The sequence below is a fragment of the Ascaphus truei genome, chromosome 1, assembly GCF_040206685.1.
Source record: "Ascaphus truei isolate aAscTru1 chromosome 1, aAscTru1.hap1, whole genome shotgun sequence".
Classification (NCBI taxonomy): Eukaryota; Metazoa; Chordata; class Amphibia; order Anura; family Ascaphidae; genus Ascaphus; species Ascaphus truei.
The window spans coordinates 215,661,295-215,687,379 of NC_134483.1; positions in this window are offsets into that span (position 1 = coordinate 215,661,295).

A 26,085-nucleotide genomic window follows, 5' to 3' on the forward strand; every position below is an offset into this window, starting at 1 on the left:
AACCATGGCAGCTACTTTCTTAGCGGCCAGCGACAGGGAGATGGTTTGGCCACTTAGGAGAGGGAGGCAACCCTACATGTATAGCAACAGGACTGGCAAAAAGGAGTTTGTGAATAGAAAGTGGTAGTGGGTCAGTGTTGAAGGGGGAGGAGACAGCAGCAGGAACCGTGGAAAATTCCTCTTTAGCTGTAGAGATACCAAGAAAGTTGGAGGTTGTTCCTGCTCCTCAGGATATCCCAAGGGTCCAGCAAAAGGGCTTGAGGGAAAATGGGTATAATTAGAATCTGCGTAGGAAGCGAGGAGAGAATCCCGTAGAATAATGGAGTGTTCGAAATCAAGGCACAGCGTTTGAAACAAACAAAAATAAACTGTGCGCTACTATCTAACTCCTACTTATAACTAATTAAAGTGCAGTGACTAAACCATATATAGACTATATAAACCACAATACCAAGTGAATAAGTGATTATATAATAAATTATATCATAACCGTGTGGTTGATAAGGGTGTCTGCTGCTATAAACATTGGGGGTGGCTCAGCACCCCACACACTCTAGGAAATGGAAACAAAAAGAAAACAGCGCACAACGCCAAATAGTGAAGCAAGTAATAAAAATGTATTACAATAATATTGGGGTATAAAATCTGCGTACATCAAATAAGGAATACATAAGCATTTAGTGTATATAACACTTGTTACCACTCCAGGATTGTAGACAGGGGAATCGGCTTTATTGTAATACATTTTTATTACTTGCTTCACTATTTGGCGTTGTGCGCTGTTTTCTTTTTGTTTCCACAGCGTTTGAAACGCATCATGAGTCTGGTCCAGTACCCTAAGATCCACTGTCTCCCAGTCTATAGTGGAAGTAGAAGGGTACAGTTGGGGAACCAGGAGCTGTTTCATCTCTCTAAGGCGCTGAGCTTTAGTAAGGAGTTCATTACGTATCAGACTTTCCGGGAGGGTTAAACCTTCACACATGCCCGCAGTTTCAGGTGAAGGCAGTCTCTCAAACAGATATGGTTTTCCAAACAGGGACTGGTCCGCAGCCTGGGACATAGGTACAGTTAAACATTTACCAACCCCCGCCACGGCGCGGTCTGGTATTGTGGGGCCGAGCATACTGTTACGATTGTGCCCGCCACAAACCGGGACCGGACCACGGGGCTGAGGTGGGGTTATATAATCACCGACCTTAGTCCGCGCAGACTGATCCGGAGTGCGCAGTTCGTAGTCGTACATAGCAGGGTCAGGATTGGAGAAGGCAGGATCGTCGTTATTCAAGCAGGAGTTCGGCAACAGGTAGTCAGGAGTTCCCCGCTTCAGCTTAGGAGCGTGAGCGCGGGAGTGACCTCTGCGCGAGGAGCGGCCTCAGCCCATGACGCTGGTCTCAGCAGGGGGAGACAGCAGGCTGGCCGAAGTACACCGCGGGGGAGCGTCGGGAAAACCAACGCTTCAGCACAGAAGTCAGGAACGGGCGTCTGCATGGAACTAGCAGAAGGCCTCAGGAAACAACGCTTCAGCACAGGAGTCAGGAACGGGCGTCTGCATGGAATTAGCAGCAGGCCTCAGGAAACAGGAACTAGGGATGAGAACTAGGGAGGTTAGTACAACAGCAGACAAGCCAGGGTGGCTTGTGGCAGAGACAGTAATGTCCAGGGCAGGAATTATGCTCGGCTCTGATTCAGAGCCAAAGCCCAACCTATAAAGGGCAGAGATCCAATCACAGGGGAAGGGTGTGGGAGCATTCCTCCAATGATAGGACACTAGGCAGAAGCTGCAATGAAAGGCAGCACATGTGCTCTTGATTGCCCGAGGAAGCTTGCAACTGCAGAGGTCTGCACGGCTATAGTCAAAGCCAGGAGTGGATTCCTTACATTGGTTGAGTGAGGGTGGTTAGGCCTCACGGGGTGGGGGGATAGTGGGGGAGGGTATGTAGGCCTCCCGAGTAGTGGATGAGGGTGGGTTAACCCCTTAATGACTGTAGCGGTTAATAACCCCTAAGGTGATTAAGGGGTTAGGGGACATTACATTGGCTGTTTTTATTCTTGTTCATGTTTTGCAGCATCGGAGGGGGCATGGACGGTGATGAAGATGAGGATGGCCTTCATCGTGGCAGCCGGACATGGGTGAGTGCTATATGTATTTATTGTATTTATTGTTCTTTATGTATTTTAAATGGGCAAATTCACTATTATCCATATGTGGATAATAGTAATTTTGCACATTACTATACTGTATGTGTTAAGGGTGGTGTATTTATGTGTTGTATTTTTTTAGGGGTGCACTGAATTGGTACTGCAGGCCTGCGGGGAACACCCGAGGGCCACCGCCGGCCTATAGTATCATTGCTGTGCATCCCAAAAATGTGATATATGTAATGGGGGTATATGGGTTGTTGGGGGCACAGGGGGTGTATGTTGTTTATTGCAATGTTTATTGGGGGCAATTGTCCCCAATAAACATGCTATTATGCCTTAACCCCTTCATTGCTTTAGCGGCATCCGCTATGGTAATGAAGAAGCATTAATGTATTTTTATAATATTGTGCGGGAGCAGGGGGTTCCTTGAGCTGAACCGCATTGATTTGTGGCTCAGGGAACCTCTGCTTCCCGAGTTACAGGCCCCGGTTTGGGGCATCGGTGCCAGTGTCGCCGCCTTCTTTATAGCGGGCATGTCGCGTATGGGACTCTATAAAGATGGCGGCGACACTGGCACCCGATGACACATACCGGGGCCTGTAACTCAGGAAGCAGGGGGTCCCTGATCCACAAATCAATGCGGTTCAGCTCAGGGGACCCCTGCTCACAGTACACTATTATTAAAAATATATTCATGCTGCTTCGTTACCATAGCACAGAGCCGCAAAGGTAATTAATGATTGTTTATTGATATGGGTGTTTTATTCATAGTGTAGATGTGCAGAGGGTCTCCGGAGCTGAACCGCTTTGGTTTTAGGTCCGGGGACCCCCTGTTTCCCGAGATACAGGCCCCTTTATGGGGTGCCGGTATCCCTCTGCTTTGTTTACATTCTGCGGTCATGTGATCGGGACATTTAAATTCAGAGGGATACCGGCACCTCATAACGGGGCCTGTATCTCGAGAAGCAGGGGGTCCCCGGACCTGAAACCAATGCGGTTCAGCTCCGGAGACCCTTTGTACATGTACACTATGAATAAAATTGTTTTTAAAAGATTTTTTAATGTGCCGATGTTTGCGCAGAGAGAGAGCGGCAGCTCTCTCTGTTGCAGACATATCTCGGCAGAGGACGGCTTCTCGGCAGCTTCTCGCCAGGCAGACTGTCTCGCCACCGGCTACTCGCCATGTTTGGCAATGTTGTTCTCGCTGTGATTCGCCAGGGATTCGGTCCTTCCTGCATACAGCGAGGGCAACACGCCAAGAACATGGTGAATTCAAACCTCTGGCGAATGCAATTTTCCGCTGCTTAGTGCATAGACCCCTATATTTACAGTATGTCATTCTTTGTTGTAAACATTGAAAATCATATTTGCTATATTGAGATAGGATCTAAGAATTATATCGTTTTAACAAGGTGGGTTCAGAGAGAACACCAAAAAGATCCTATATCAAGCACTCACTGTGGAAAGTAGAAGGTGAGAAATTACTCCATGAGATACAAAATATTTCTAACAAGTGGTCTGTGACCAGAAGCTAACCATCAGCTGACATATATAATACATATATGTCCACATAGGACTAAAAGTGAAAAAAATAATAAAGTTTTAATAAATAATAAGGATATATAGCTGATATAGCTGAACATATAATGTGTGGTGTATTAAAATCCTCTTAGGAAGCAAGCGCCATATTCACAATAGTTGGTATATACCTCATATGGTAAGGCTTATAATCCCCTTGACAGAGGTAAAGTACTAGAGGTAGAAGGTAATATACCAACATATAATCAAGACAACTGGTGTAGCACCAAACTGTTAAATATAATGCATATACAGATGCAGCCACGAGTATCCGAATGCTTGCCTTGGCAATCTCCCAGTAATGCTGCAACATTTCTGTGATATTTCTGCAGACAGACTAACGGACCATCTTTGCTGCATATAGCGACACAGTGTTACACATATCTCTGCATAGGCACATCTGCAGACAGTGTTTCCCGTATATCAAGCACAGAAGACTGTAAAGGAGAAATCCTCCCATATGTGCAAAAATAGGGCAAAAGGGAATCAGTACCTGGTCATACTAGTGTATAATTTATAGATAAACCATATACCTAATAAAGTACCAATACAACACTTCTAGTCTCTGTGAATAAACACTGAAAAGTGACCCTATAGTACCCTGCTAATAAATATGGATATATCGCTCTCTCTCTCTTATGTATAGTATAAGCAGCCTAACAAGATATAACAATAAGGTGGAAGGCGGACACAGTGTAACACAGCGAATACAATATACAAGCCAGTTTGGTCAAGTCTCAGTGGGTGTATCATGTATAATGTATATAGTCTGTCAAAGCGTGAACACCGTGCCCAATAAACCATAATACGAGCAATATCCGAATCAGTAGCTGCTTGTCACGACTGTGCTCGCCACAAACCTGGGTCGGACCGCGTGGCTGAGGTGGGGTTGTAAAAGCACCGACCTGAGACCGCGCAGGCTGATCCAGATTGCGCAGTTCGTAGTCGTACGTAGCAGGATCAGGATAGGAGAAGACAGCATCGTCGGTGGACACGCCAGGGTCAGGACTGGAGACATCAGGGTAAATGTTGTTCAAGCAGGAGTTCGGCAACAGGTAGTCAGGAGAGCCCCGCTTCAGCTTAGGAGTGCGGGAGTGGCCTCTGCGCGTGCGGCGACCATGGCCCATGGTACTGGTCTCAGGAGGTGGTAGACAGACCAGAGTAGCACACCGCCTAGCTGCACTGGTAAACAAGTGCTTCAGCGCAAGAGTCCTGAGCGGGCTGGGGAATCCTCCGATTCAGCGCAGGAACCAGGACACGGCCTCTCTAGATTAGGGAAAGAGTAGGCCCCAGGAACCAGGAAGCTGAAGATACTCAGGGAAACCTCCGCTTCAGTGCAGGAAACCAGGAACAGACCGCTGCATGAATATAGCAGCCGGTCACAGGAAACAAGGAGCTGAAGTAACAAGGAGAGTACTCAGCTTCAGCACAGGAAACAGGAACTGACCGCTGCATGAGACTAGCAGCCGGTCACAGGAACCAGGGAGCTGAAGACAACAAGGAGAGTACTCCGCTTCAGCACAGGAACAGACCGCTGCGTGACACTAGCAGCCGGTCTCAGGAACCAAGGAGACAGACAAGACAAGGCTTATGGCAGAACACAGAGACATCCAGGAAGGACTATGCTCGGCAGGGGGCATTGTGGGAAGGCAACACTTAAAGGTCAGAGAACCAATGGCAGAAGGGGCGTGTGGCAGTATTGCTTTGGTGAGTGAATCCAGGCTGCAGTAAATATCCGGGAAAGTGTTCCAGGACTGCACAGGTCTGCAAGTTAAGGCAAACATTAAACCGAGGAGCGGATTCCTTACAGTACCCCCCTCTTCACGTGAGACCTCTGGGCGAACAAGACCACTCATAGAGTTGGGGGACCAGGAGTTGTTCCAGAACCGTCTAGGATTGGTGTTAGAGTCATGGTTCAGAGACTCGTGGTCACTCCTTTGTGTACCCCCACTCCCCGGAGAGAACTGCGGCCAGATAGGGCCATCCATGGGTCTCAGGGACATCGAGTTGTTCCTAAAGTTTTTTAGGCGGAAAGGGTATCGTAAACGAGCAGTTCCTTGGTGAGTACTGTTCTAGGATATGAAAGTGGTGGTAGAGATATCATTGGTACCTGGCTCGCCCCGCGAAATGGCTTGGGAATCCAAGGCTGTGAAGAACCAGAGGGTTCCGGAGCAGAAACGGCAGAAGAACCCCCACTGGGAGCCCAGTCTTTAGTAATGGGACCAGAATTTAGGATAAGCGGCCTTGATAGTTGATCGAATATACCCAGGCGACCTTCGGGACAGACAAAGTCTTGGATGACCTCTGCATGTAGGAATTTGAGAGGGACTTCTCCTCCAGAGGTCTCCCAGGTAGTGGTCAGCGAGGGTATAGGGTGGGTGGGAGCATTTCCCGGTATTGGTATGGAAGGTGACAAGGCAAGCAGTAAACCAGACATAGAGACCGAAATCTTGGGGTACGTACAGAGTATTTCCAACTCAAAGGAAATAACAGGGGCAACAGAAGGTTCCGAGGGGGAAAAACATCGTTTCACAGAGGCAGAGAAGCACTCAGCAGTGGAGCTCTCAAATACTGGGGAACCCTCAGTGGGAGATAGTATTGTCTGGGGAGTAGGAATAGGCTTTGGGGCTCTAATATCAGAAACTTGAGAATCAGGCAGAGCAAGCGTAGCGGAGGGAGGGAAGCTAACCTCAGAAGCTGAAGTCTGTACTTCAGTGACAGGGACCTGAGAGACTACAAAAACATCAGCGAGTAAAGGAATTGACTCTGGAGCTGGAGGCTCGGAATCCATAACAGAAACATCTCGCAAAGCAGGGGTACCGATAGGAGAACTAGCGTCAGGAGCTGGTGCCTGGGAATCAGTTACTGGTAATGGGAGAGTAATGATGGGAGTTAAAGAGACAATAAGCGGTAAGTTGGAACCGTGGAAACTCTTAATAGCAGAAACCTTTGAAGTAAAAGGAGTCTTATCCAAAACTGCAAGGGCCCTAACAACAGGGGTGCTTGTCATGACAAAAACAGATTTAGGCGTGTTTACTAGTGCAAAAAGTCTGATAACGGAACTCCTAGCCAGTGGTGAGGGTGTCAGGGTTTGACTAGTGAGAACATCAGATATAGTGATAAGTGACTTAGAATCAATCACTGAGGTTCTAGGTTTGCTGGACATGTGTGAGAAAGTACCCTTTAGGACAGGAATTTTAATTTTTACCCCGAGTAACCCAACGGTTGCTGGAGCACGTTTAGCTGCAGTGCTGAGGGACTGAGGTTTAGCAAGAGCAGTAAAACTAAATAGCTCAGATTTAAACACCAGGACTTGTAATATAAGCAGGGTGGTCTCAGACTGTACTAAGGGGGTAACAACCGATATGCTGATCCCTGGAGGGTTTGCATGGGCAGAGAAATCAGGGAAACTAACAGCAAGGACGACCTCTATAGAAAGAGATTCTGAATCTGAAGGGAGGTTTTTACCTCTCCGAGTATCAGGGCCGACAAGGCAAATTTCAGAGCGAAGGGAAACTGTGTGCAGGCTTCTAGCTAGCACATATGAAAAAGCGTCACTTTTAAGTGAAAACAGTGTGTCAGCAAACATTCCTGGGAACACAACATGAACCCCAGGAGGGGCATACTGACCACTGTACGGTTTTAACCCTAAGCTTTGAGAAGGGGAGAACACAGACAGTACACGGGGGGTAATCATTACTGTACTGGTCTCTGAAGTGGGTATTTGGTAAGGATTGTCTGGGAAACCCGAAATGACTGCAGATTCCACGACGTGGGGACTATGTGCTGAAGCAGGGATCATCGCTCTCTGGGTGACAGACTGGTTCAGCGAAGTACCTGGAAATGGGAACTCTGCGACCAAGCTTAGGGAAAAACTTGGTAACTGAATACATTTAACTGGAATCAGAACTTTAGCCGAAGTTTCAGGGGGCACAGCAGCTGAAACTTGAGCTGAAGCAGGGGTTTTATAGCAAAAACTAACTAAGGATTCAGCAACCTTGGGGAAGTCATTTAATGCAACCTCTGCTATAGGACTTGGGGACACATTCTCTGAGGCTAGAACGAAGGCATTAGCTTGGAGGCAGCAAGAATTTACAGGAGTTAAAGCAGATAATACCTGAGAGTAGAACATAGAGAGTTTTTCCTCTGTAATAGGTGAGACAAGGGATTCTTCCTCTGAAGCTAGGGACGTGACCATGGCTGGCGGAGAACAGGGGGTTACAAAAGGGGACTCAGAGAGCTGCCCCACAGGGTTTAATACAGGAATGACCCTGGGAACAGAACTTAGAAATTGAAGCTGAGTACGTGGAGGTAGGAGGGATTTGTTCCCTAACAGGGAAGGTATGCAGAACTGCCTAGCAGGGGTTAAAGCAGGAAAAACTTCGAGGGCTGAAAAGGGAGATTCAGAGTTAGGAATAGAGGGAAAAAGGGACTTGTTCTCGGATACTAGAGCCTTAGTGTTGGCTAGAGAAATATACGTATACTCCAGGGGAACCTCACAGGACTGATCAGCAGGGGTTAACGTAGACGTATCATTGGTGTCAGAGTACCCGGGTGTACCATCAGGGCTAGGGACCGTGGCAGCATCTATGTTAGGGGGCAGTGATAGTGGGTCAGTTTGGTCATTTCCTGGAGAGGGAGATACGTCCCCAGGTTTAGCGACAGGACTGGCAGCACAGGTGGACTGCCAAGCGGCAGTGTAGTTGGCGAGGAGAGGGTCCTGTTCCTTTATGCAAATGTCCAAAGTCAGGGAAAGTACACGGAGTGTGTCTTGAGCATGAACCACCATGAAGAGAGGGTCCTGTTGTACTAGGTGAATGTCCAATGATAAGACCAAGGCAAGGAGTGCATTTCGGGCGATGGCAAGTTTGATAGGGTGCACATTATCCCAGGTTAAAGGGGAACCAGAGGAGCAAACACAATCGGCCAGAGACTGTTTTAAGTCCTTGAGGCAATAAGCCTTACTAATGAGATCGTTACGGCATTGTCTTTGCAACGGGGTTAAACCTTCATACATAATCTGATCTTCAATCAGGGGTAGTATTTCGCACAGATACTGGTTTTCAAACTGGGACTGGTCTACAGGCCGGGACAGGATTTCAGACAGAAACATACCAACCCTCACCACAGGGCGGTCCGAGTTTGTGGGGCCGAGCATACTGTCACGACTGTGCTCGCCACAAACCTGGGTCAGACCGCGTGGCTGAGGTGGGGTTGTAAAAGCACCGACCTGAGACCGCGCAGGCTGATCCAGATTGCGCAGTTCGTAGTCGTACGTAGCAGGATCAGGATAGGAGAAGACAGCATCGTCGGTGGACACGCCAGGGTCAGGACTGGAGACATCAGGGTAAACGTTGTTCAAGCAGGAGTTCGGCAACAGGTAGTCAGGAGAGCCCCGCTTCAGCTTAGGAGTGCGGGAGTGGCCTCTGCGCGTGCGGCGACCATGGCCCATGGTACTGGTCTCAGGAGGTGATAGACAGACCAGAGTAGCACACCGCCTAGCTGCACTGGTAAACCAGTGCTTCAGCGCAAGAGTCCTGAGCGGGCTGGGGATTCCTCCGATTCAGTGCAGGAACCAGGACACTGCCTCTCTAGATTAGGGAAAGAGTAGGCCCCAGGAACCAGGAAGCTGAAGATACTCAGGGAAACCTCCGCTTCAGTGCAGGAAACCAGGAACAGACCGCTGCATGAATATAGCAGCCGGTCACAGGAAACAAGGAGCTGAAGTAACAAGGAGAGTACTCAGCTTCAGCACAGGAAACAGGAACTGACCGCTGCATGAGACTAGCAGCCGGTCACAGGAACCAGGGAGCTGAAGACAACAAGGAGAGTACTCCGCTTCAGCACAGGAACAGACTATGCTCGTCAGGGGGCATTGTGGGAAGGCAACACTTAAAGGTCAGAGAACCAATGGCAGAAGGGGCGTGTGGCAGTATTGCTTTGGTGAGTGAATCCAGGCTGCAGTAAATATCCGGGAAAGTGTTCCAGGACTGCACAAGTCTGCAAGTTAAGGCAAACATTAAACCGAGGAGCGAATTCCTTACACGGTTCACCAAGATGGTGGCGCCTCACTTCAGGACGTCAACGTCGTGACATCATCAATCCCCGATGCGCGGTTCGCGTGACATGGCATGCTTCATCAGGGAGGAAGGAGTCATTGTGTCTGGTCAGTCCTCATTAAATACCAGCATTCACAAGGGATGTGTACTAATTAAATAATTTAACACTTGCTGATAGGATATAACAGGGACCAATGGTACTGCTGCGGCCGAGTTTATTCGAGCATTTGCCCGTTCTCGGCCGCAGCAGTTACCTGGCGCACGCCGGAGGGTGCCGAGCGCGCGCCGAAGCAGCGGAGGAGAGGCCCGCCGATCGCGGCTTCCCCCTCTCCTCTCCGGGTCCGCCGGGTCCCCCGGAACCCCCTGCCGCCGTCCCCCACATCGCGGGACACCAGGGCTCCCTCGGGGAACCCTGGACGCGCGTGCAGGGGGCGCAGACACCCGATGACGCGTGACCGCGCATCGGTAACGCGCGGCACGCCGAGGGGATGCCACTTGCAAGCCGGGAAATCTCCCGGCTTGCGGAACTGGCCACACTTCAATAAAGTGTGTCGCCAGTGTAATGTCCCTATTGGATGTATAACAGGTAAGAGCCACCCGAAATAACATACAAAACTGAGTATAACAAATTGAATAAACCCGTGATAAATTCACAAGATCATTCAAAAGGGTACATTTTTGGTGCACATCCCACTAACAATTTTTAATTTTTCATGAAATACATATAGTGAAAACCAAGGTGAAAAAATAATATTCCAAAGTGATAATAAAATATTGTTAAAACTGACACGTAGTGCTTTCTGCTGTTACCAGCCAACATGTATGCACACAATAGTGGTAGTGACTTTGCAACACTGTGAGGTATAAATGTTGCCATATGTCAATAACAATTGTATCCTCCTGCTAGATATAAACAAGTTAACTTGTACATCTCACAGATGGTAAAGTTGGAGTCACTCATACACTTATATTACTAGCACAGTCCCATGGCATATAATGATAGATATTCATTGTATCACAATAGAGTAATCTCTAAGCAGACCATGTAGTTCAAGGTCACAGAAGCAATAAAGAAAGTATTGGTTTCAAATGACCTTAAAAATCTCCCAAAAGACATACACCAAGGTGGACAAAATCTGAACCGCCAGGAATTACTAGCCATTAAGGAATTGAAAAAAAATGACAGCATTGTCATCAAACCTTCAGACAAAGGTGGCAATGTTGTCGTCTTAGACACGAAGGCCTACATCGTAGAATGCAAGAGCCTTTTGGCAGATAAGAAGTGTTATAAGATTCTAATGGAAAAATAAAGTTATATCCCTGGCGCTTAGCACTGTAGCACACTGTATCAAAGGATATATACGACCAGATGGAAGGTGAATCCACTTGGGTACTCCAAATGCAGGCGATCAATCATGTAAAGAAAATAAGTAAAATGACATAGCGTAATACAGTAAAACTACTGAACATATAAACACATAAAAGACAATATAAACAGATGCTGAGACAGACAGATGACTGAGATCAATAAAATGACATTTAATAAAACATCTAAATAAACACTAAATCTAAAAAAAAAAGGTATAAAAAACACAAAATACAGAAAACACAATATATGGATAAAAATGTGAAAGGTCCAACAATGGCCAAAATACCCACTTACCAGAAGAAGGGTGGTATTAGGCAGTGGATAATTCAGAGAGTATCCCCTCTCGCAATCTCCTGTCAGCTCCAAGACATCTCATATGACGAGTCAGCATTGTCCTCTGGGAGGGGCACTCTCAGCCCTCTGAGTATCAGACCTCTGCAGATCAGCCGCACCAGGCTCCGTCTCACAGGACGCCCCGCAAAAGCGCAGTAGTGGCTATCGATCCAAGGTAGCAGATTCGTCAGGAACTCACTTCGGTAGTGTAATGTGGAAGGCAGCAGCAGTTTCACCAATATGAGGGTGCTGTACAGGTGGAAATGGCAACAAGCAATGTAGCACACGTTGTAGGGCAGCGGGGCACAAACGGGACCACCCTACGCGTTTCAGAAGTCATGGCTTCCTTCCTCAGGGGTAGAAAAGTAGGGTGGTCCTGTTTGTGCTCCGACCAATTTTTAGAAAGGGGTCACAGTAGGGGCGCAATCAAAAAAACCTACTATAGGGCCTTGCTTACATCAAGATCTAGACTTTTGACCACTTATCAGAAGACCAATAATCAGAAGAAGGATACAATACGATATATTAGTACGTTTAATAGTCAATGGAGTAGTATTCAGCGCATCTTCAGAAAACACTGGCATCCCTTGGTAGAAGATGATGATCTGAAACAAATACCTAATTCTTCTCCAGAAATTGACTTATAGACGGAACAAACATCTACGTGATAGGTTAGTACACAGTCACTACAGTATGACATAAAAAAGACGTGTCTTGGTACTAAACCAAAAGGATCCTTCCCATGTGGGCGCTGCAAGGCTTGTAGCATTATGAAAACAACTAAAGAGATAACAGACTCTGGGAATCAGACTTACAGGATCCATGATTTTATTAATTGTCAGGACCCCCGCCAGCCTGTGGTATTAAGCCTGTATGTAAAAAAATAAATATTATTTTTATGTGGGGGCACAAGGAGTGGGTTGTGTATTGTTGTTTATTAAATATTGTAATAGTTTATTGCGTGCCTAGGATGTGGGTAGTGGGGCTGTTGTGTATTTTGTTTATTGTATGTAGCTGGGGTGGGTGAAGGGGTATTATCCCCAAGGATGGGTGTTTAGGCCTACCGGGTGGCTAGTGGGGGAGGGTAGGCTAACCCCTTAATTACTATTGTGGTTACTAACTGCTAAGGTGATTAAGGGGTTAGGGGACATTAGATTTATTTTCTTTATTATTGTTCTGTATTGTTTGTAGCAACAGAGGACATGGACAGTGATGAGGATGAGGACGGCCTTCATCGTGGCAGCCTGGCATGGGTGAGTGCAAGATTTATTTACTTTATTTGTGCTGCTTTATGTTGTATTTTAAATGGGCAAATGCACTATTATCCATATCTGGATAATTGTACTGTATGTGTTAAGGGGCGGGGGGGTGTATTTATTTATAAGTTTTGTTTATTTTTTTGTGGCACACGATTCGTACCGCAGGACCCAAACTCCCGCGGGGATTACCCGAGGGCCACGGACACCTGCGGGGATCACCCGGGGACACCCGCCGGCCTATTGTATTAATGGTGTGCCGGAAAAAAGGTAAACAAAGATTTTTTGTCTGTCTTCAGCTCTTTTGCGTTTTTCTGACGTGCTTTTAAAGCTCGATTGACTTACCCCTGTTTAGTGAATCCCGCTGACCGGCAAAAAAATGGCGCGTTTTGCCATTTTTGCCTGATCGGACATGTTTTGCTCACAGGGCTGAAAAAAATGCCTTTTAAGGCTGATAAAGCGCTGTTATCACTGCTTAGTGAATTGCGCAACAGGCTGTATTGACCTTAAAAGCAACTTTGCGCTCTTAAAAGCAGTTATCACTGCTTAGTGTCTAGCCCCCTAAGTGTCCCTACCTAATAAATCTACATATCTAAATAAATTCTAACCTAATAAATTTAAATTGTTCTCTAATATAAATTAAAAACAAACATGTCAGGCTCATATCAATCTAAAAGTTGGCAACAAAACAAAAAGAACAGTGCAAACACAATGCACTAAACTTAAAATACAGTGAAATACTTAACATTCATTTCAGTTCAGAAATAAAATTAATATACAGTGAAATACTTATAACATTCATTTCAGTGCAGAACCAAAATTAATATACAGTGAAATACTTATAACATTCATTTCAGTGCAGAACTAAAATTAATATACAGTGAAATACTTATAACATTAATTTCAGTGCAGATCTAAAATTAATATAAAGTGAAATACCAAATCGGATATTAAACATGAGACTAATCCACCTCCTATTGAGCAGAAAATTCCTAGTGGGGGTGGCAGCCTAGAGAGCTATAAAGTTCTTCAGCTTGCTGTGCAGTAAATCAGCTGGATGTCTGCGATCAGCTTGCAGACTCATTGGAACACCTCAGTCAACTCCTATCACAGGAGCAAGCTGTGTGCTGTGAGGCTGAGGGAACAGCTTCACATAGTGAGGTTGCTGCACTACTACACCGCTGACAAGAGCAGACGATTCTGGTGATATTCGGATACAAAGACTACAGTTTTTCCGCTCCCATGGTGAAAACCGTCTCCAGCACTGAGTATTAACTCTACATGCCTTTATGTTTTAAGCCAGTTGTAAGTGCATGTCCTATCATTTGGACATTCTCCCTTTAATAAATCCCCTATTATATTACATATGTATGCTATGGAGCTTGCACCTCTTTTTGTTTCTTTTTCTGTGGTACTTTTGTTGTTGGCTAAACCACATAAGAAGTTACTGTATGACTCATAGTGATCAGCTATTTGGACTAATTACACCAGACTTTCCTCTCTGTTTATTACTATTCTTTGGTAACTAGTTGTGGTTGTTGGGAATTAAGTAACTATCTTATTTTTATTTACATTTTGTATATTGTATTTATTTAGACTCTCATTGACACTTGATCAATATTTTATCTCACATTGTCACATAGTGTTAGTGGTTACACTGACCTAGCGCTACTTTTTGTTTGTTTGTTAATATACAGTACACTGGCGACACAGTTTATTACACTGCGGCCAGATCCGCAAGCCGGGAGATTTCCCGGCTTGCTAGTGGCCGCCCCTCGGCGTGCCGCGCGTCATAGACGCGCGGTCACGCGTCTTCGGGAGCGTGCGCCCCCTGCACGCGCGTCCAGGGGCTCCCCGAGGGAGCCCTGGTGTCCCGCGATCGCGGGACAGCGGCAGGGGGTTCCGGGGGACCCGGCGGACCCGGCAGCGGTAGGGAGAGCGCCCCGATCGGAGGGCGCTCTTCCGCTGCTTCGGCGCGCGCCCGTCACTCTCGGGCGCGCGCCAGGCTACTGCTGCGGCACAGAACGGGCAAATGCTCGAATAAACTGTGCCGCAGCAGTATATATATACAGTTAATATACAGTTGTGGCTAACTAAATGCTTTTATTTGTGCGAGCTTTCGAGATTCACTGATCTCTTCTTCCGGCGGTGTTTCAATGGGTAAAGCAAGAAAGGGTTTTACTTAAAACCAGTGCATCTTTGAATGTGTCTGTGACTGAAGCCTATCCATCTCCCCTTTGCAGTATATGCATGTGATTACAGCCTTGAGATCGGATTTCAGAAACCATGGATATAACCACAGAATTGTAGACCAGTAAATCCAAAAAGCTACCAGAATACAAAGAAGTGATCTCCTTGAATACAGACAGAAAGAGACATGCAATAGGGTACCTTTGGTGGTCACATATAACCCACACCTAGAAGCCCTACGCAAGATCACCAGGGAACTACAACCCATTCTCCAGGAAGATACAAGACTGCATCAGGTCTTCCTTGAAGCACCCTTATTATCATACAGACAACCTCATAATCTCAAGAAAATGATGGTGAGGAGTAAAGTATGCAAAAGTACAACTGAATGCGGGACAAGACCATGCCAGGATGCAAGATGCAACACCTGCGTAATGCTCGACACAGCGGGCACAATACAAATACCACACAGGAATCTGGAGTACAAAATCAGAGGAAGGTTCACTTGTTCCTCCAGCAATGTTGTGTACCTCATCATGTCTTCTTCCAGGTAAGGGGAGCGCTGGTGGATGACGTGATGTAATATGTGAAAAAATACAGATACAAATATGGTGTAGCCAATAAATGTGTTTTCATATCTAAAATCAGTGTAATGGTCTCACTCACAAATGTATCTATGTAGTAATGGCATATCAGAGATCCTTCACTCTCTGATAAGAGCCCTTGACTGAATCCTCACATATGGACCCTTGAAGAGACCCTCTGGAGTACTGTATGTGTCAACAAATTTAAATGTAAAAATAGTTACTGTAGTAAGCAAAAATAATCTACCCACCCCCGGTGTCCCCCCATAAAACCATGACTTATTATTTTACTCACAGGATTAATACCCCAGGCCGACGGGGGTCCTCGGTGGTCCCAACGGGTGTCTGCAGGCCCCACAGTGCACCAGAGTGGGCCACAATGTGGTTTGCAGGTGGGCCTGCGAGTGTCTGGGGTCCCTGGGTAAACCCCACAGGTGTCTGAGGCCCTCGGGTGGTTCCCACAGGGATATAGGGGTCCTCAGGTGGTCCCTGTGGGTCCACAAGGCCCCCACAGATGTGGAGACCCAGTTCTTCCCCACGTACCCACGTGTGTCTGGGTGTCTCCAGGTGGTCCCTGCTAGGCGCTGTGGGCCTCCAGGTGGTCACCACGGGCCCCAATGGGGTCCATGGGTAGTCCCATAGGTGTCTATGGTCCCCGGGTCATCCCCACAGGTGACTGGGGCCCTCGGGTGGTTCCTACGGGGCTCTGGGGCCCTTATGTGGTCCCTTTGGGTCTGCAGGGCTCCCACAGCTGTGGGGCCCCCAGTTCTTCCCTGCAGGTGTCCCCTATGGGTGTGCAGGTGGTACCCGTGGGCGTCCAGGGGTCCTCGGGTGGTACCCGTGGGAGTTAGAGGGTCCTCAGGTGGGCTCTATGGGTCCCTGCAGCCCTGTGGTACCAATCATGTATGTAAAAAAATAAAATATGTCCTACATTTAAATCAATATCCCCCTCCCCCCCCCCACCAAACACATACAGTTCAGTTATAGGCAAAATACCTATAATCCAGATATGGATGATAGATTATCTGACCATTTTTAAACACAACATTAGCCAGCATACATAAATCAAGTAAATAAATACAGTTCTACCTACCCCTGTAATATGATGGGCTTCCTCGTCAGATTACTGCAAGGTCCCTGTCCTCCGTGCCAGAAAAATACATAGCAAATACAATCTAATGTCCCCTAAACCCTTAATCACCTTAGTGTTTAATAACTGCTACAGTAATTAAGGGGTTAACCCACCCTGCCCTGATACCAACCTGGGAGGCCTATGCACCCTACCCAGACCCACTTTACCCACTCTGTACCCATTGATTATTATAGGAGTACATCATGCCTATATAATAATATGGACATTTAAGCCACTATACGGTAGCACACAATGGGCATCTAATCACATTACATTAATGCACAAAACACACTATAATAAAACATTCAAAAACACCAAAACACCCCAATTCACTAAATAAAAACAGTAGCCAACAAATGTAATTAATAAAAGCACTATAAATCAAACAAGGAATTAATTAAACCAATAACCAATCAAAGCATTTAATTAATAAAACAACAAGAAATAAATTAAACAAGTAACCAATCAAAGTAATTCATTAATAAAACAAGGAATTAATTAAACCAGTAACCAATTAAAGCAATTCATTTATAAAACAACAAGAAATTAATTAAACCATTAACCAATCAAAGCAATTCATTAATAAAACAACAAGGAATTAATTGTAACAGTACAATTAGGGCCCACGGTGACCCGCAGGGACCACCTGGAGGCCCACGGAGCCTGGAGGCCCCCAGACGTGGGTACACCCTGGGGTGCACTGTGGGGCCTGAAGAAACCCATCGGGACCACCGGGGAGCCTGGGCTATTAATCCTGTGTGTAAAATAATCAATTATGGTTTTATGGGGGAACACCGGGGGTGGGTAGGGTATTTTTGCTTACTACAGTGAATATTTTTACATTTAAATTTTATTCCTAGTGAAGATGAGCAGGGGGTCTCTGGAGCAGAACCGCATTGGTTTCAGGTCCGGGGAGCCCCTTCTTACCGATATATAGGTATGGGGTGCCAGTATCCCTCTGCTTTGTTTTCATCCCTCGTGGATTTTAACATTGTGGCGATACCGGCACCCCATACCGGGGCCTGTAACTCAGGAAGTAGGGGGTCCCGAGGCTGAAATCAACTTTGTTCAGCCCAGGAGACCCCCTTCTCACGCACACTATGAATAAAAATATAATGTACAGTAAGCAGATTCATTACCTTAGCAGCTATCCGCTAAGGTAATAATTTTTTATTTGGGTGGGGGGTGGGGAGTTTGATACAAGTGTGAGGGAGCAGGGGATATCCTGAGTTGAACAGAGTTGATTTCAGCCTCAGCGACCCACTACTACCCGAGATACAGGCCCGGTATGGGGTGACGGTATCCCCTCTGCTTTGTTTAAGTCCCATGGTCACGTGACCCACAGGATTTTAACATAGGGATACCGGCACCCATAATGGGGCCTGTATCTCGGGAAGTAGGGGGTCCCCAGACCTGAAACCAATGCGGTTCAGCTCCGAAGACCCCCTGGTACATTACTGTAATGTTCGAATTTAAAAAAAAAAACCCGTGATTGCCTTTGAGAGGCACGCAGTTAGAGTGACTGATTCAGCCAATCTCTTACTGCACGTCTAATACAGAGAGGCAAACCCCGGTAGGACTCACAGAGCAGGGACCCCTGCTGTGTTACTCCGACAGGACATGAGTCTACCCCGGCAAAACTCATGAGTCTCACGGGCATATCTTGAATCTCCATTTCGAGATTTGTTGAAATAATGGCCGCTGCATCTGTGTATATATACAGAGATTGTCTCGCAACCATCCTTTGTTTGGGCTATGTGTAATGTACAATCTCTTTAGACATGCTTTGCTCATGAGATGGGTCTGTCAGTGGTTAAACATTATTTGGACATCAACAGTGAATTGGCAGACACTCAGGGTGTATTTATTTTATCACTAATCCAATTCATCCTCACTCACAATTATTTTCTCTTCCAATCCCAGTTTTATTTACAAGTCTGTGGAACGGCCATGGGCACTAGGTTTGCCCCTAGTTATGCCAATCTTTATATAGGTTTTTGGGAGGACAGTTTTGTCTGGACAAAAAGCCCTCTGGCAGGCTTGGTGTACTATGACCATTTCATAGTTGATATTACAGCTCAACCCCGTTATAACGCGGTCCTCGGGGTCCACCAGATCCGACCGTGCTATGATCGGGGGGAGGAGGGAGGAGGTGAAGTGAGGCGCTGGCAGCCCTACATGATCCCCCAGCAGCCAGCGCACTTCCTCCAGCATTCCCCACACCCCCCGCACTTCCCCCAGTAGCCGCCCTACATGATCCCCCCAGCAGCAGCACACTATCCCCCCAGCCGCAATAGCAACTACCAGATGTAGGGTTGAGGGGGGGGGTGCTGTGTGCCTTACTGTGTGCCTGCCTTAGTCTGTGTGACTGTCTGTTAGCTTACTATGTGCCTGCCTGTGTCCTGTGTTCCTGTCTGTGCCTGTGTGCCTGTCTGTGTGCAGTGTGCTGTGTGCTGTGTGCTGTCCGTGTGCAGTGTCTGTGTGCTGTGTGCCTGCCTGTGTCTGTGTGCTATGTGCTGTGTCTGTGTGCAGTGTGCTGTGTGCTGCCTGTGTGCAGTGTGCAGTGTGCTGTGTGTGTATGCAGTGTGCTGTGTGTGTGTGCAGTGGCTGTGTGCCTGCCAGTGTGCAGTGTGCAGTAAAATAAAAATATATATATATATATATGTTTTTTTTTTTAATTTCTGGGTTCACGCTCAAACTGCATTATAAGCAGATCCGTGTTATAGCGGATCACGCTATAACGGGGTTGAGCTGTATTATTATTTGGGACACGAAGGTGGGGGAAATTGTGGATTTATTTACATACTTTAATAGCAATAAGTTTGGTGTTCACTTCAGTGGTAGATCCAGTTGAAGTGGTATTTTTGGATCTCAAATTTAAAATTGATTCAGACTGTCGGATATAAACTGATACATACATCAAGGAAGTATCAGTTAATAGCTACTTATATGCCACTAGTAGCCATTATCCGAAGTGGCAATCAAACATTCCCTATAGCCAGTTCAGTAGCATACGGCGCAATTGTTCCTCTGAACTGGACTTTATAGCCCAGTCCGAATTGCTCAAGGATAGATTTAACTCCAAAGGCTATGATTGTGCCATGGTTGAGGAATCATTTTTGAGAGCTGCTGGGTCTGTAGGAATGAGCTGCTCTTGGCCTCCAAAAATAAACAGCCGTTATATGTCGTTTTAATAAAAACATTATGGAAGGACATACTGTCTTTTCCACTAAGTACAGTGAATACACTCACTCCCTGGAGGTTATATTTAAGAAGCACTGGTCTGTTCTTTTGGGTGATCCGGTACTAGTTCATGATTTGGAATCCAAGTCCACTATTATCTATAGAAAAGCCAATAGTGTTAAGAGTGTCTTGGCCGCTACGAAAATCCGCCAAGAATTTTAATCATTTTTGAAACCATCTGGAAATTACAAGTGTGGTAGAGGGAGGTGCATTACTTGCACCTTCATGAGTTGTAAAAAGGAATTTGTTTCCTTGGCTCCAGGCAGTCTTCCCATTAAAGTTAAACGATTTGTTAACTGCCTTACCACACATGTGGTGTATTTTTTGACCTGTGGTGGCGGCCTTCATTATTGAGCACCCGGTTTTTGGAACATAGATATATCATTAATGGAAGGGTTAATCACTATGTTTCAAAACATTTCATGATGATTCATAATAAGTCACCTGATTATGGGTTTGGAGGTTCTATTCTGAGGCCAGAGTCATGTGTAGTATGAATAGCCCAGATAGCTTCAACTCGTTCCTGTTACAAGCACAACAAGTACTTTGTCTTTTCTTCACTTTATTGGGGAAAGCATAGATTCACAAAGGCACTTGTGGATGATGGTGTTGTGGAATAATGTTTCTATGGTGAGTGTGCTTTATAGTGGGGAAAGGTAAAAAGGATGAGGCCTTGCAAGTAGAGAGAATAGCAGAAGGTACTCACTCAGCCAATGTAGAAGGTAAAAGGAAGTAAGAGGGGATCTGGGTAGCAGGATAGTCTGGGGACAGACCATCTGTGAGCAAGGCAGAGGGGGAGAGCAGACTAGCCCATTCTGAAAGAAAGGCTGAGGTTGCTATAGCAACTCATTTACTATGGCTATGTAAACAACATGTGTATCAAAATGTTGCCTTTTACACATGCAGCAAGCTGCTGGGACAGGGAAAATAACAGGCAGCTAACTAGGGAGAAATGAATCCCATAAGCTGCAAAGGGAGACAGAGGAATATGGAATCTAGTTCCAGGACACTCCCCGTCTGGTATCTGGAGATACCACTATATTCCTGGAATATGTGGAATATATGTGCAATACAACAACATAACAATGCAAAGTTCATGTCCACATAACGATGTGATACCGGCCAGTACCACCAGCTTAAAGTCCTTTGGCCATTTCGGTAAGGGAGGCCAAGTGGATGCACAGCTCCAGGTTAGCTTGATGCACCACAATGTCTCTCAGAGTTCACGGAACTTGTAGTCAGTTCTTCCTTGTTATAGTCCGACTTAGTCATTAGGAGGATAATCTCTGTGATGGGTCTTAAAAGGGTTTTAACAATCCCACGTTGGGTCACCCGCACTTCTACCTTGCGGACCCTCTCATCTTCGCTTGGTATGGTTTTGATAATAAGTCCCATGGGTCATTCGTTTCTTGTCACCTGTTTGTCTTTCAACAGAACCACATCTCCTTCTTGGATATCTGGTTTAACCGTTTGCCATTTATGGCGTTCCTGGAGTGTCACCAGATATTTCGCGTCTCCAGCGATCCCAAAATGTGTTGGCCAAGCGCTGCACCTGTCTCCACTGTCATTCGTACATATCCTTAGAGTTGAAATCTTCGACTGGGGTGGGGATGTTCCCTACTTTCTGGGTTAGGAGCATTGCTGGTGTCAAAATACTTGGCGATTCTGGATCCGTTGACACTGGAATCAAAGGCCTAGCATTAATTATCGCTGATATTTCAGCCATAAATGTGATTAACACTTCGTGGGTGAGTCGAGTCAAATCAGTTTTCAGCATCATAGAGTCCAAAATATGCCGGACCACCCCGATCATGCGTTCCCATGCTCCACCCATGTGAGAGGAGTGAGGAGAGTTGAATGTCCATGTACACTCTTGGTCGCGCAGGTATCTCTGGATATTGTTGCCTCTATTATCTTTAGTGTTTATTTGTAATTCCTTACATGCTCCAACAAAATTGGTACCGCAATCGGAGCGTATTTGTTTAACTGGTCCTCTGACTGCAAAGAATCTTCTGAGGGCATTTATGAAGCTTGATGCGTCCATAGATTCTATAGAACATAAATGTTCCCAGCACACCAAGAAAAAAGAACTAATAAAGGATCAACCAAAAAGTCAAATTTAATTAAACATTAACGATGCATATAACGTCAAACAGCAACAGAGGGACAACGCATATATACGTGAACAAGGACAAAGACAGGGATGGGGAAGGAAAGAGAGGAAAGGAGAGGAAGAAAAAAACACAGGAAATAAAAAGTGCAGGGCAAGGGGGGCAACGTAACGTTTCGGGTACAGACCCCTTCTTCTGGCCCGTTCCCAGGTAGACCGAAGTCACCTGGTACTTCCCTTACCCTGTGACTAGGTCCCTGAAATACACAGTGACACACTGACACTAAGGGCTCTCTGCACAAAGCGCCGAAAAGTTTTTTATCGCCACAAAATGCCTTTGGTATTCAGTAAGCGCAGATAATTTGGCAAAATCGGCATTTTTTGTCCCCGATAAAAAATTATCGACAGGCAGCTGGTGATAAGCCACTTTTCGGCACCTTTCGCCACTTTTTTAAATCGGCTGTATTCTAGTAGCCCCGATCCTGTTTTCGGTGCTTATCGGAGCTGATCGGCAGTCTCGAAAAGCCATTTTTTCGGCAAATCGTCCCGCCAACTCAAAGTTGGCAGGTCGGTGGGGAGAAGCATCGGCAAGGGCGACACTTAGAAAAAATCAGGCCTTTTTCCTGTCTGTGATTGATGCCGGGGGTCTCTGGAGCTGATACCAGCACCGGAGCCCCCCGGCATGCATCCGAGGCAGGAAAAATGCATGTAAAGCCCACTTCATTACCTTAGCGGCTAACCGCTAAGGCAATGAAGGGGTTAACCCACCGTGCCAGCTTTATTGTGGGTAGCGGGGGTGGGTGAAGGGGGTATTTGGCCCTTGTTGTTTGTTTAGGGCTTGTGGGGGGTTGCGGGTGCACTTACCCTCTTCACGACCGTAGCAGTTAATACCTCTACGGTCATGAAGGGGTTAAGGCCTCCCGCTACCCACCCGCAAGCCAAAACAACCACCGTTGGGAGTAATACCCCCTTCACACACACCCGCTACCCACAATAATAAAAAATCACACACAACAGCCCCACATTAAATAAATATATCTAAATAAATAAATAAATAAATATATCTAAATAAATAAATAAATATATATATATATATATATATATATATATATATATATATACATGTAGAGGTATCAGTACCGTGTTAGCCGAGCTTCAATAATCAAAAAATAAATAGATGATACCGTTCTGTGGCTAACGAAATGCTTTTATTTGTGCGAGCTTTCGAGATACACTGATCTCTTCTTCCGGCGATGTTACAATGAATGAAGCAAGGATAACTTAAAAACAGTGTCTCTTGGAATGTTATCTGTGCTTCTCCTTCCCCCGGTGTGGATGTGTTTTATGGCTAGAGGTGTCAAAGGGTAACTGAAAGCAAGTGAAGAAAGAGTGTGTATGTGTATCAGTGTGAATAAAAATGAATGGAGAGCCCACAGTATAAACAGTGCTCTACACAAGGTGTGTGTGGAGTGAGAGGGATATAAATGGTGTGGGTGGGTGTGGAAATGTGAGAGTATGTAGCACAACTAAAAGTGTGTGTGGATACTATGTGGTCCCTATTGGTGTATATGGATGGAAAAATAAGGAGTATTAGTATGTGTGAGAGACAGCTGTGTGTGCATACATATAGCACAGTATGTACAGACATGGCCTTTAGCGCTCATGGGAAGAGAGTTCGCTAGTGTCAGTAATGACTCATAAAATTTCGATCTCTGTTTAGGCCACTGCTAAGTGTCCCGAACAGTTGCATAAATTTGTATTCATATATATATATATAAATATATATATATATATATATATATATATATATTACCCCAAAAACCCCTATTACCCCTAACATACACATATATGCACATCAATGATACTATAGGCCGGCAGGGGCCCTCGGGTGTTACCCGCAGGCCTGCAGTACCAATTATGTGCCCCCCCCAAATTAATGTCAAAACACATACATACTTATAAATAAATACCCCCCCCCCCCCTTAACACATACAGTATAGTAATGGGCACAATTACTATTATCCACAAATGGATAATAGTGAATGTGCCCATTTTAAATACATAAACACCAATCAATACATTAAATACATATAACACTCACCGATGTCCGGCTGCCACGATGAAGGCCATCCTCATCTTCATCCTGTTCATGCCCCCTCCGCTGCTGCAAAACAGACACAAGAATGAAAACATCCAATGTAATGTCCCCTAACCCCTTAATCACACTAGCGGTTATTAACCGCTACAGTCATTAAGAGGTTAACCCACCCTGACCCACTACTCGGGAGGCCTACATACCCTCCCACACTAACCCCCCACCCCGTGAGGCCTAACCACCCTCACCCACTACCCACAAGGGAGGCCTACCCACATACCCTTGGGGCCAATACCCCCTCCCCCCATCCGCAGTACCCACAATAAAAACAATACACAGCCCCACAATAAACATCATTATATTTATTCAATACATTACCCACCCCCTGTGCCCCCTCATAAATACATGATTTATTATTTTACATACAGGGTTCATACCCTAGCCCCACGCGAGTCCCCGGCGGGCTGGCGGGTCCCCTGACAGACCTACAGGATACCAGATACATGTTTCACACAGGTTCTGGAGGCCTGTTGGTGGATCCCGCCAAGCGCCATGGCCCCCAGGCCCCCAGGTGGTCTCCTTGGGTCACCGTGGGCCACAATTTGGTCCCCACGGTAGGCCCGCGGATGTCTGGGAGCCCCGGGTCAGACCCACAGGTGTCTGCGGGGCCTGGGGTGGTTCTCACGGGGGTCTGGGGAACTCACGAGTGCTCACTACGGGTCCGCGGTGCCCCCACGGATGTGGGACCACCGGTTCATCTCCGCACACTACGGGTTCGCGATGCCCCATCCCAACTCTGATTGGCTCTAGTATACCACGTGACAGAGGCTTGGGGGAGAACGGATGTGACATCATTGAAAGCCTGTCACATGGAATTAGAGCCAATCAGATTAGGGATAGACTTCCCACGCTCTGATTGGCTACCGTACCATGTGAGGCCGTCCATGTTTCTTTTCATGACGTCATCTTAAAGGCAATTGAAGCAAAGCCATTCTGATTGGCTGTGCTTTCATTGCCTTTAAGTGACGTCATCATTTTTTTTTTCTCGGCCAAAACACATGGTTTTCACAGCCCAATCAGGGCCGTGGGAACCATGACGAAAATGTGACGTCATAGGCATTTAAAAGCCTATGTCGTCTCATTTTGAAGGCAGACGCCGAGGAGGAAGGACCTCCTACAGAAGAAGAAAGCCAGGGCGTGGCCGTAGAAGACATGAAGACCCCGGAAGAGAGCCGCAGATAGAAGAAAGAAGAATACAGATGAAGATGGATTACAAATAGAAAACCCGTGGATTGTTTTGGATTTTTATTTTAATGTTTATTATTTTATGGTTTTTTATTTTATGGGTTCCTGTGCGTGGTGAATTGGTGTGAGAGTAAGCTGTTCAACGGGAGTCAGTGAGTGGGTCAAGTAATGGTAAGTGAACTAAAGAAATGTATTTTATTTAACTTGTTCTTTTTTTGAAAGCTTTTTTACATGTGTATTTATTTATTTTTGGTATATCATTTCTTGCCACTGTATGTTTGTATGTATGTATGTCTAGATCGATATATACATACAGGGTAAGAAATGATGTTGTTTTAAAAGCTTGATTTGCTGTGTTTTAAATTATTTTAGCTATGCTGCTATGCATAAATGTGTGAGTCATGTATTTTAAAATTAGATAGATGTAATTTTTGCTATTGTATGGTGTAGTTTAGGTCAGGGTGAAGCTTGCTTATGTATATTGTATTCTTGTTGGTACTTATATTTTGTCTGAGGATAACTTGTTCTGTTCAACGATTGAATTAGTTAATTGTTTAATTGTTAGGGATGGAATGTAAATTGTTTAGGGATTTAATTAATGAATGCTAATTGATTTATGGTTACTGGATTGGTTTAAATAGTATACTTGTTTGGATGTATTGGTATTTTGTTTGGAATATGTTATTGTTAACATTCATTTGCAGAATGTATATGGTGCATAGATTGTATGCATCATGTATACAATGTAA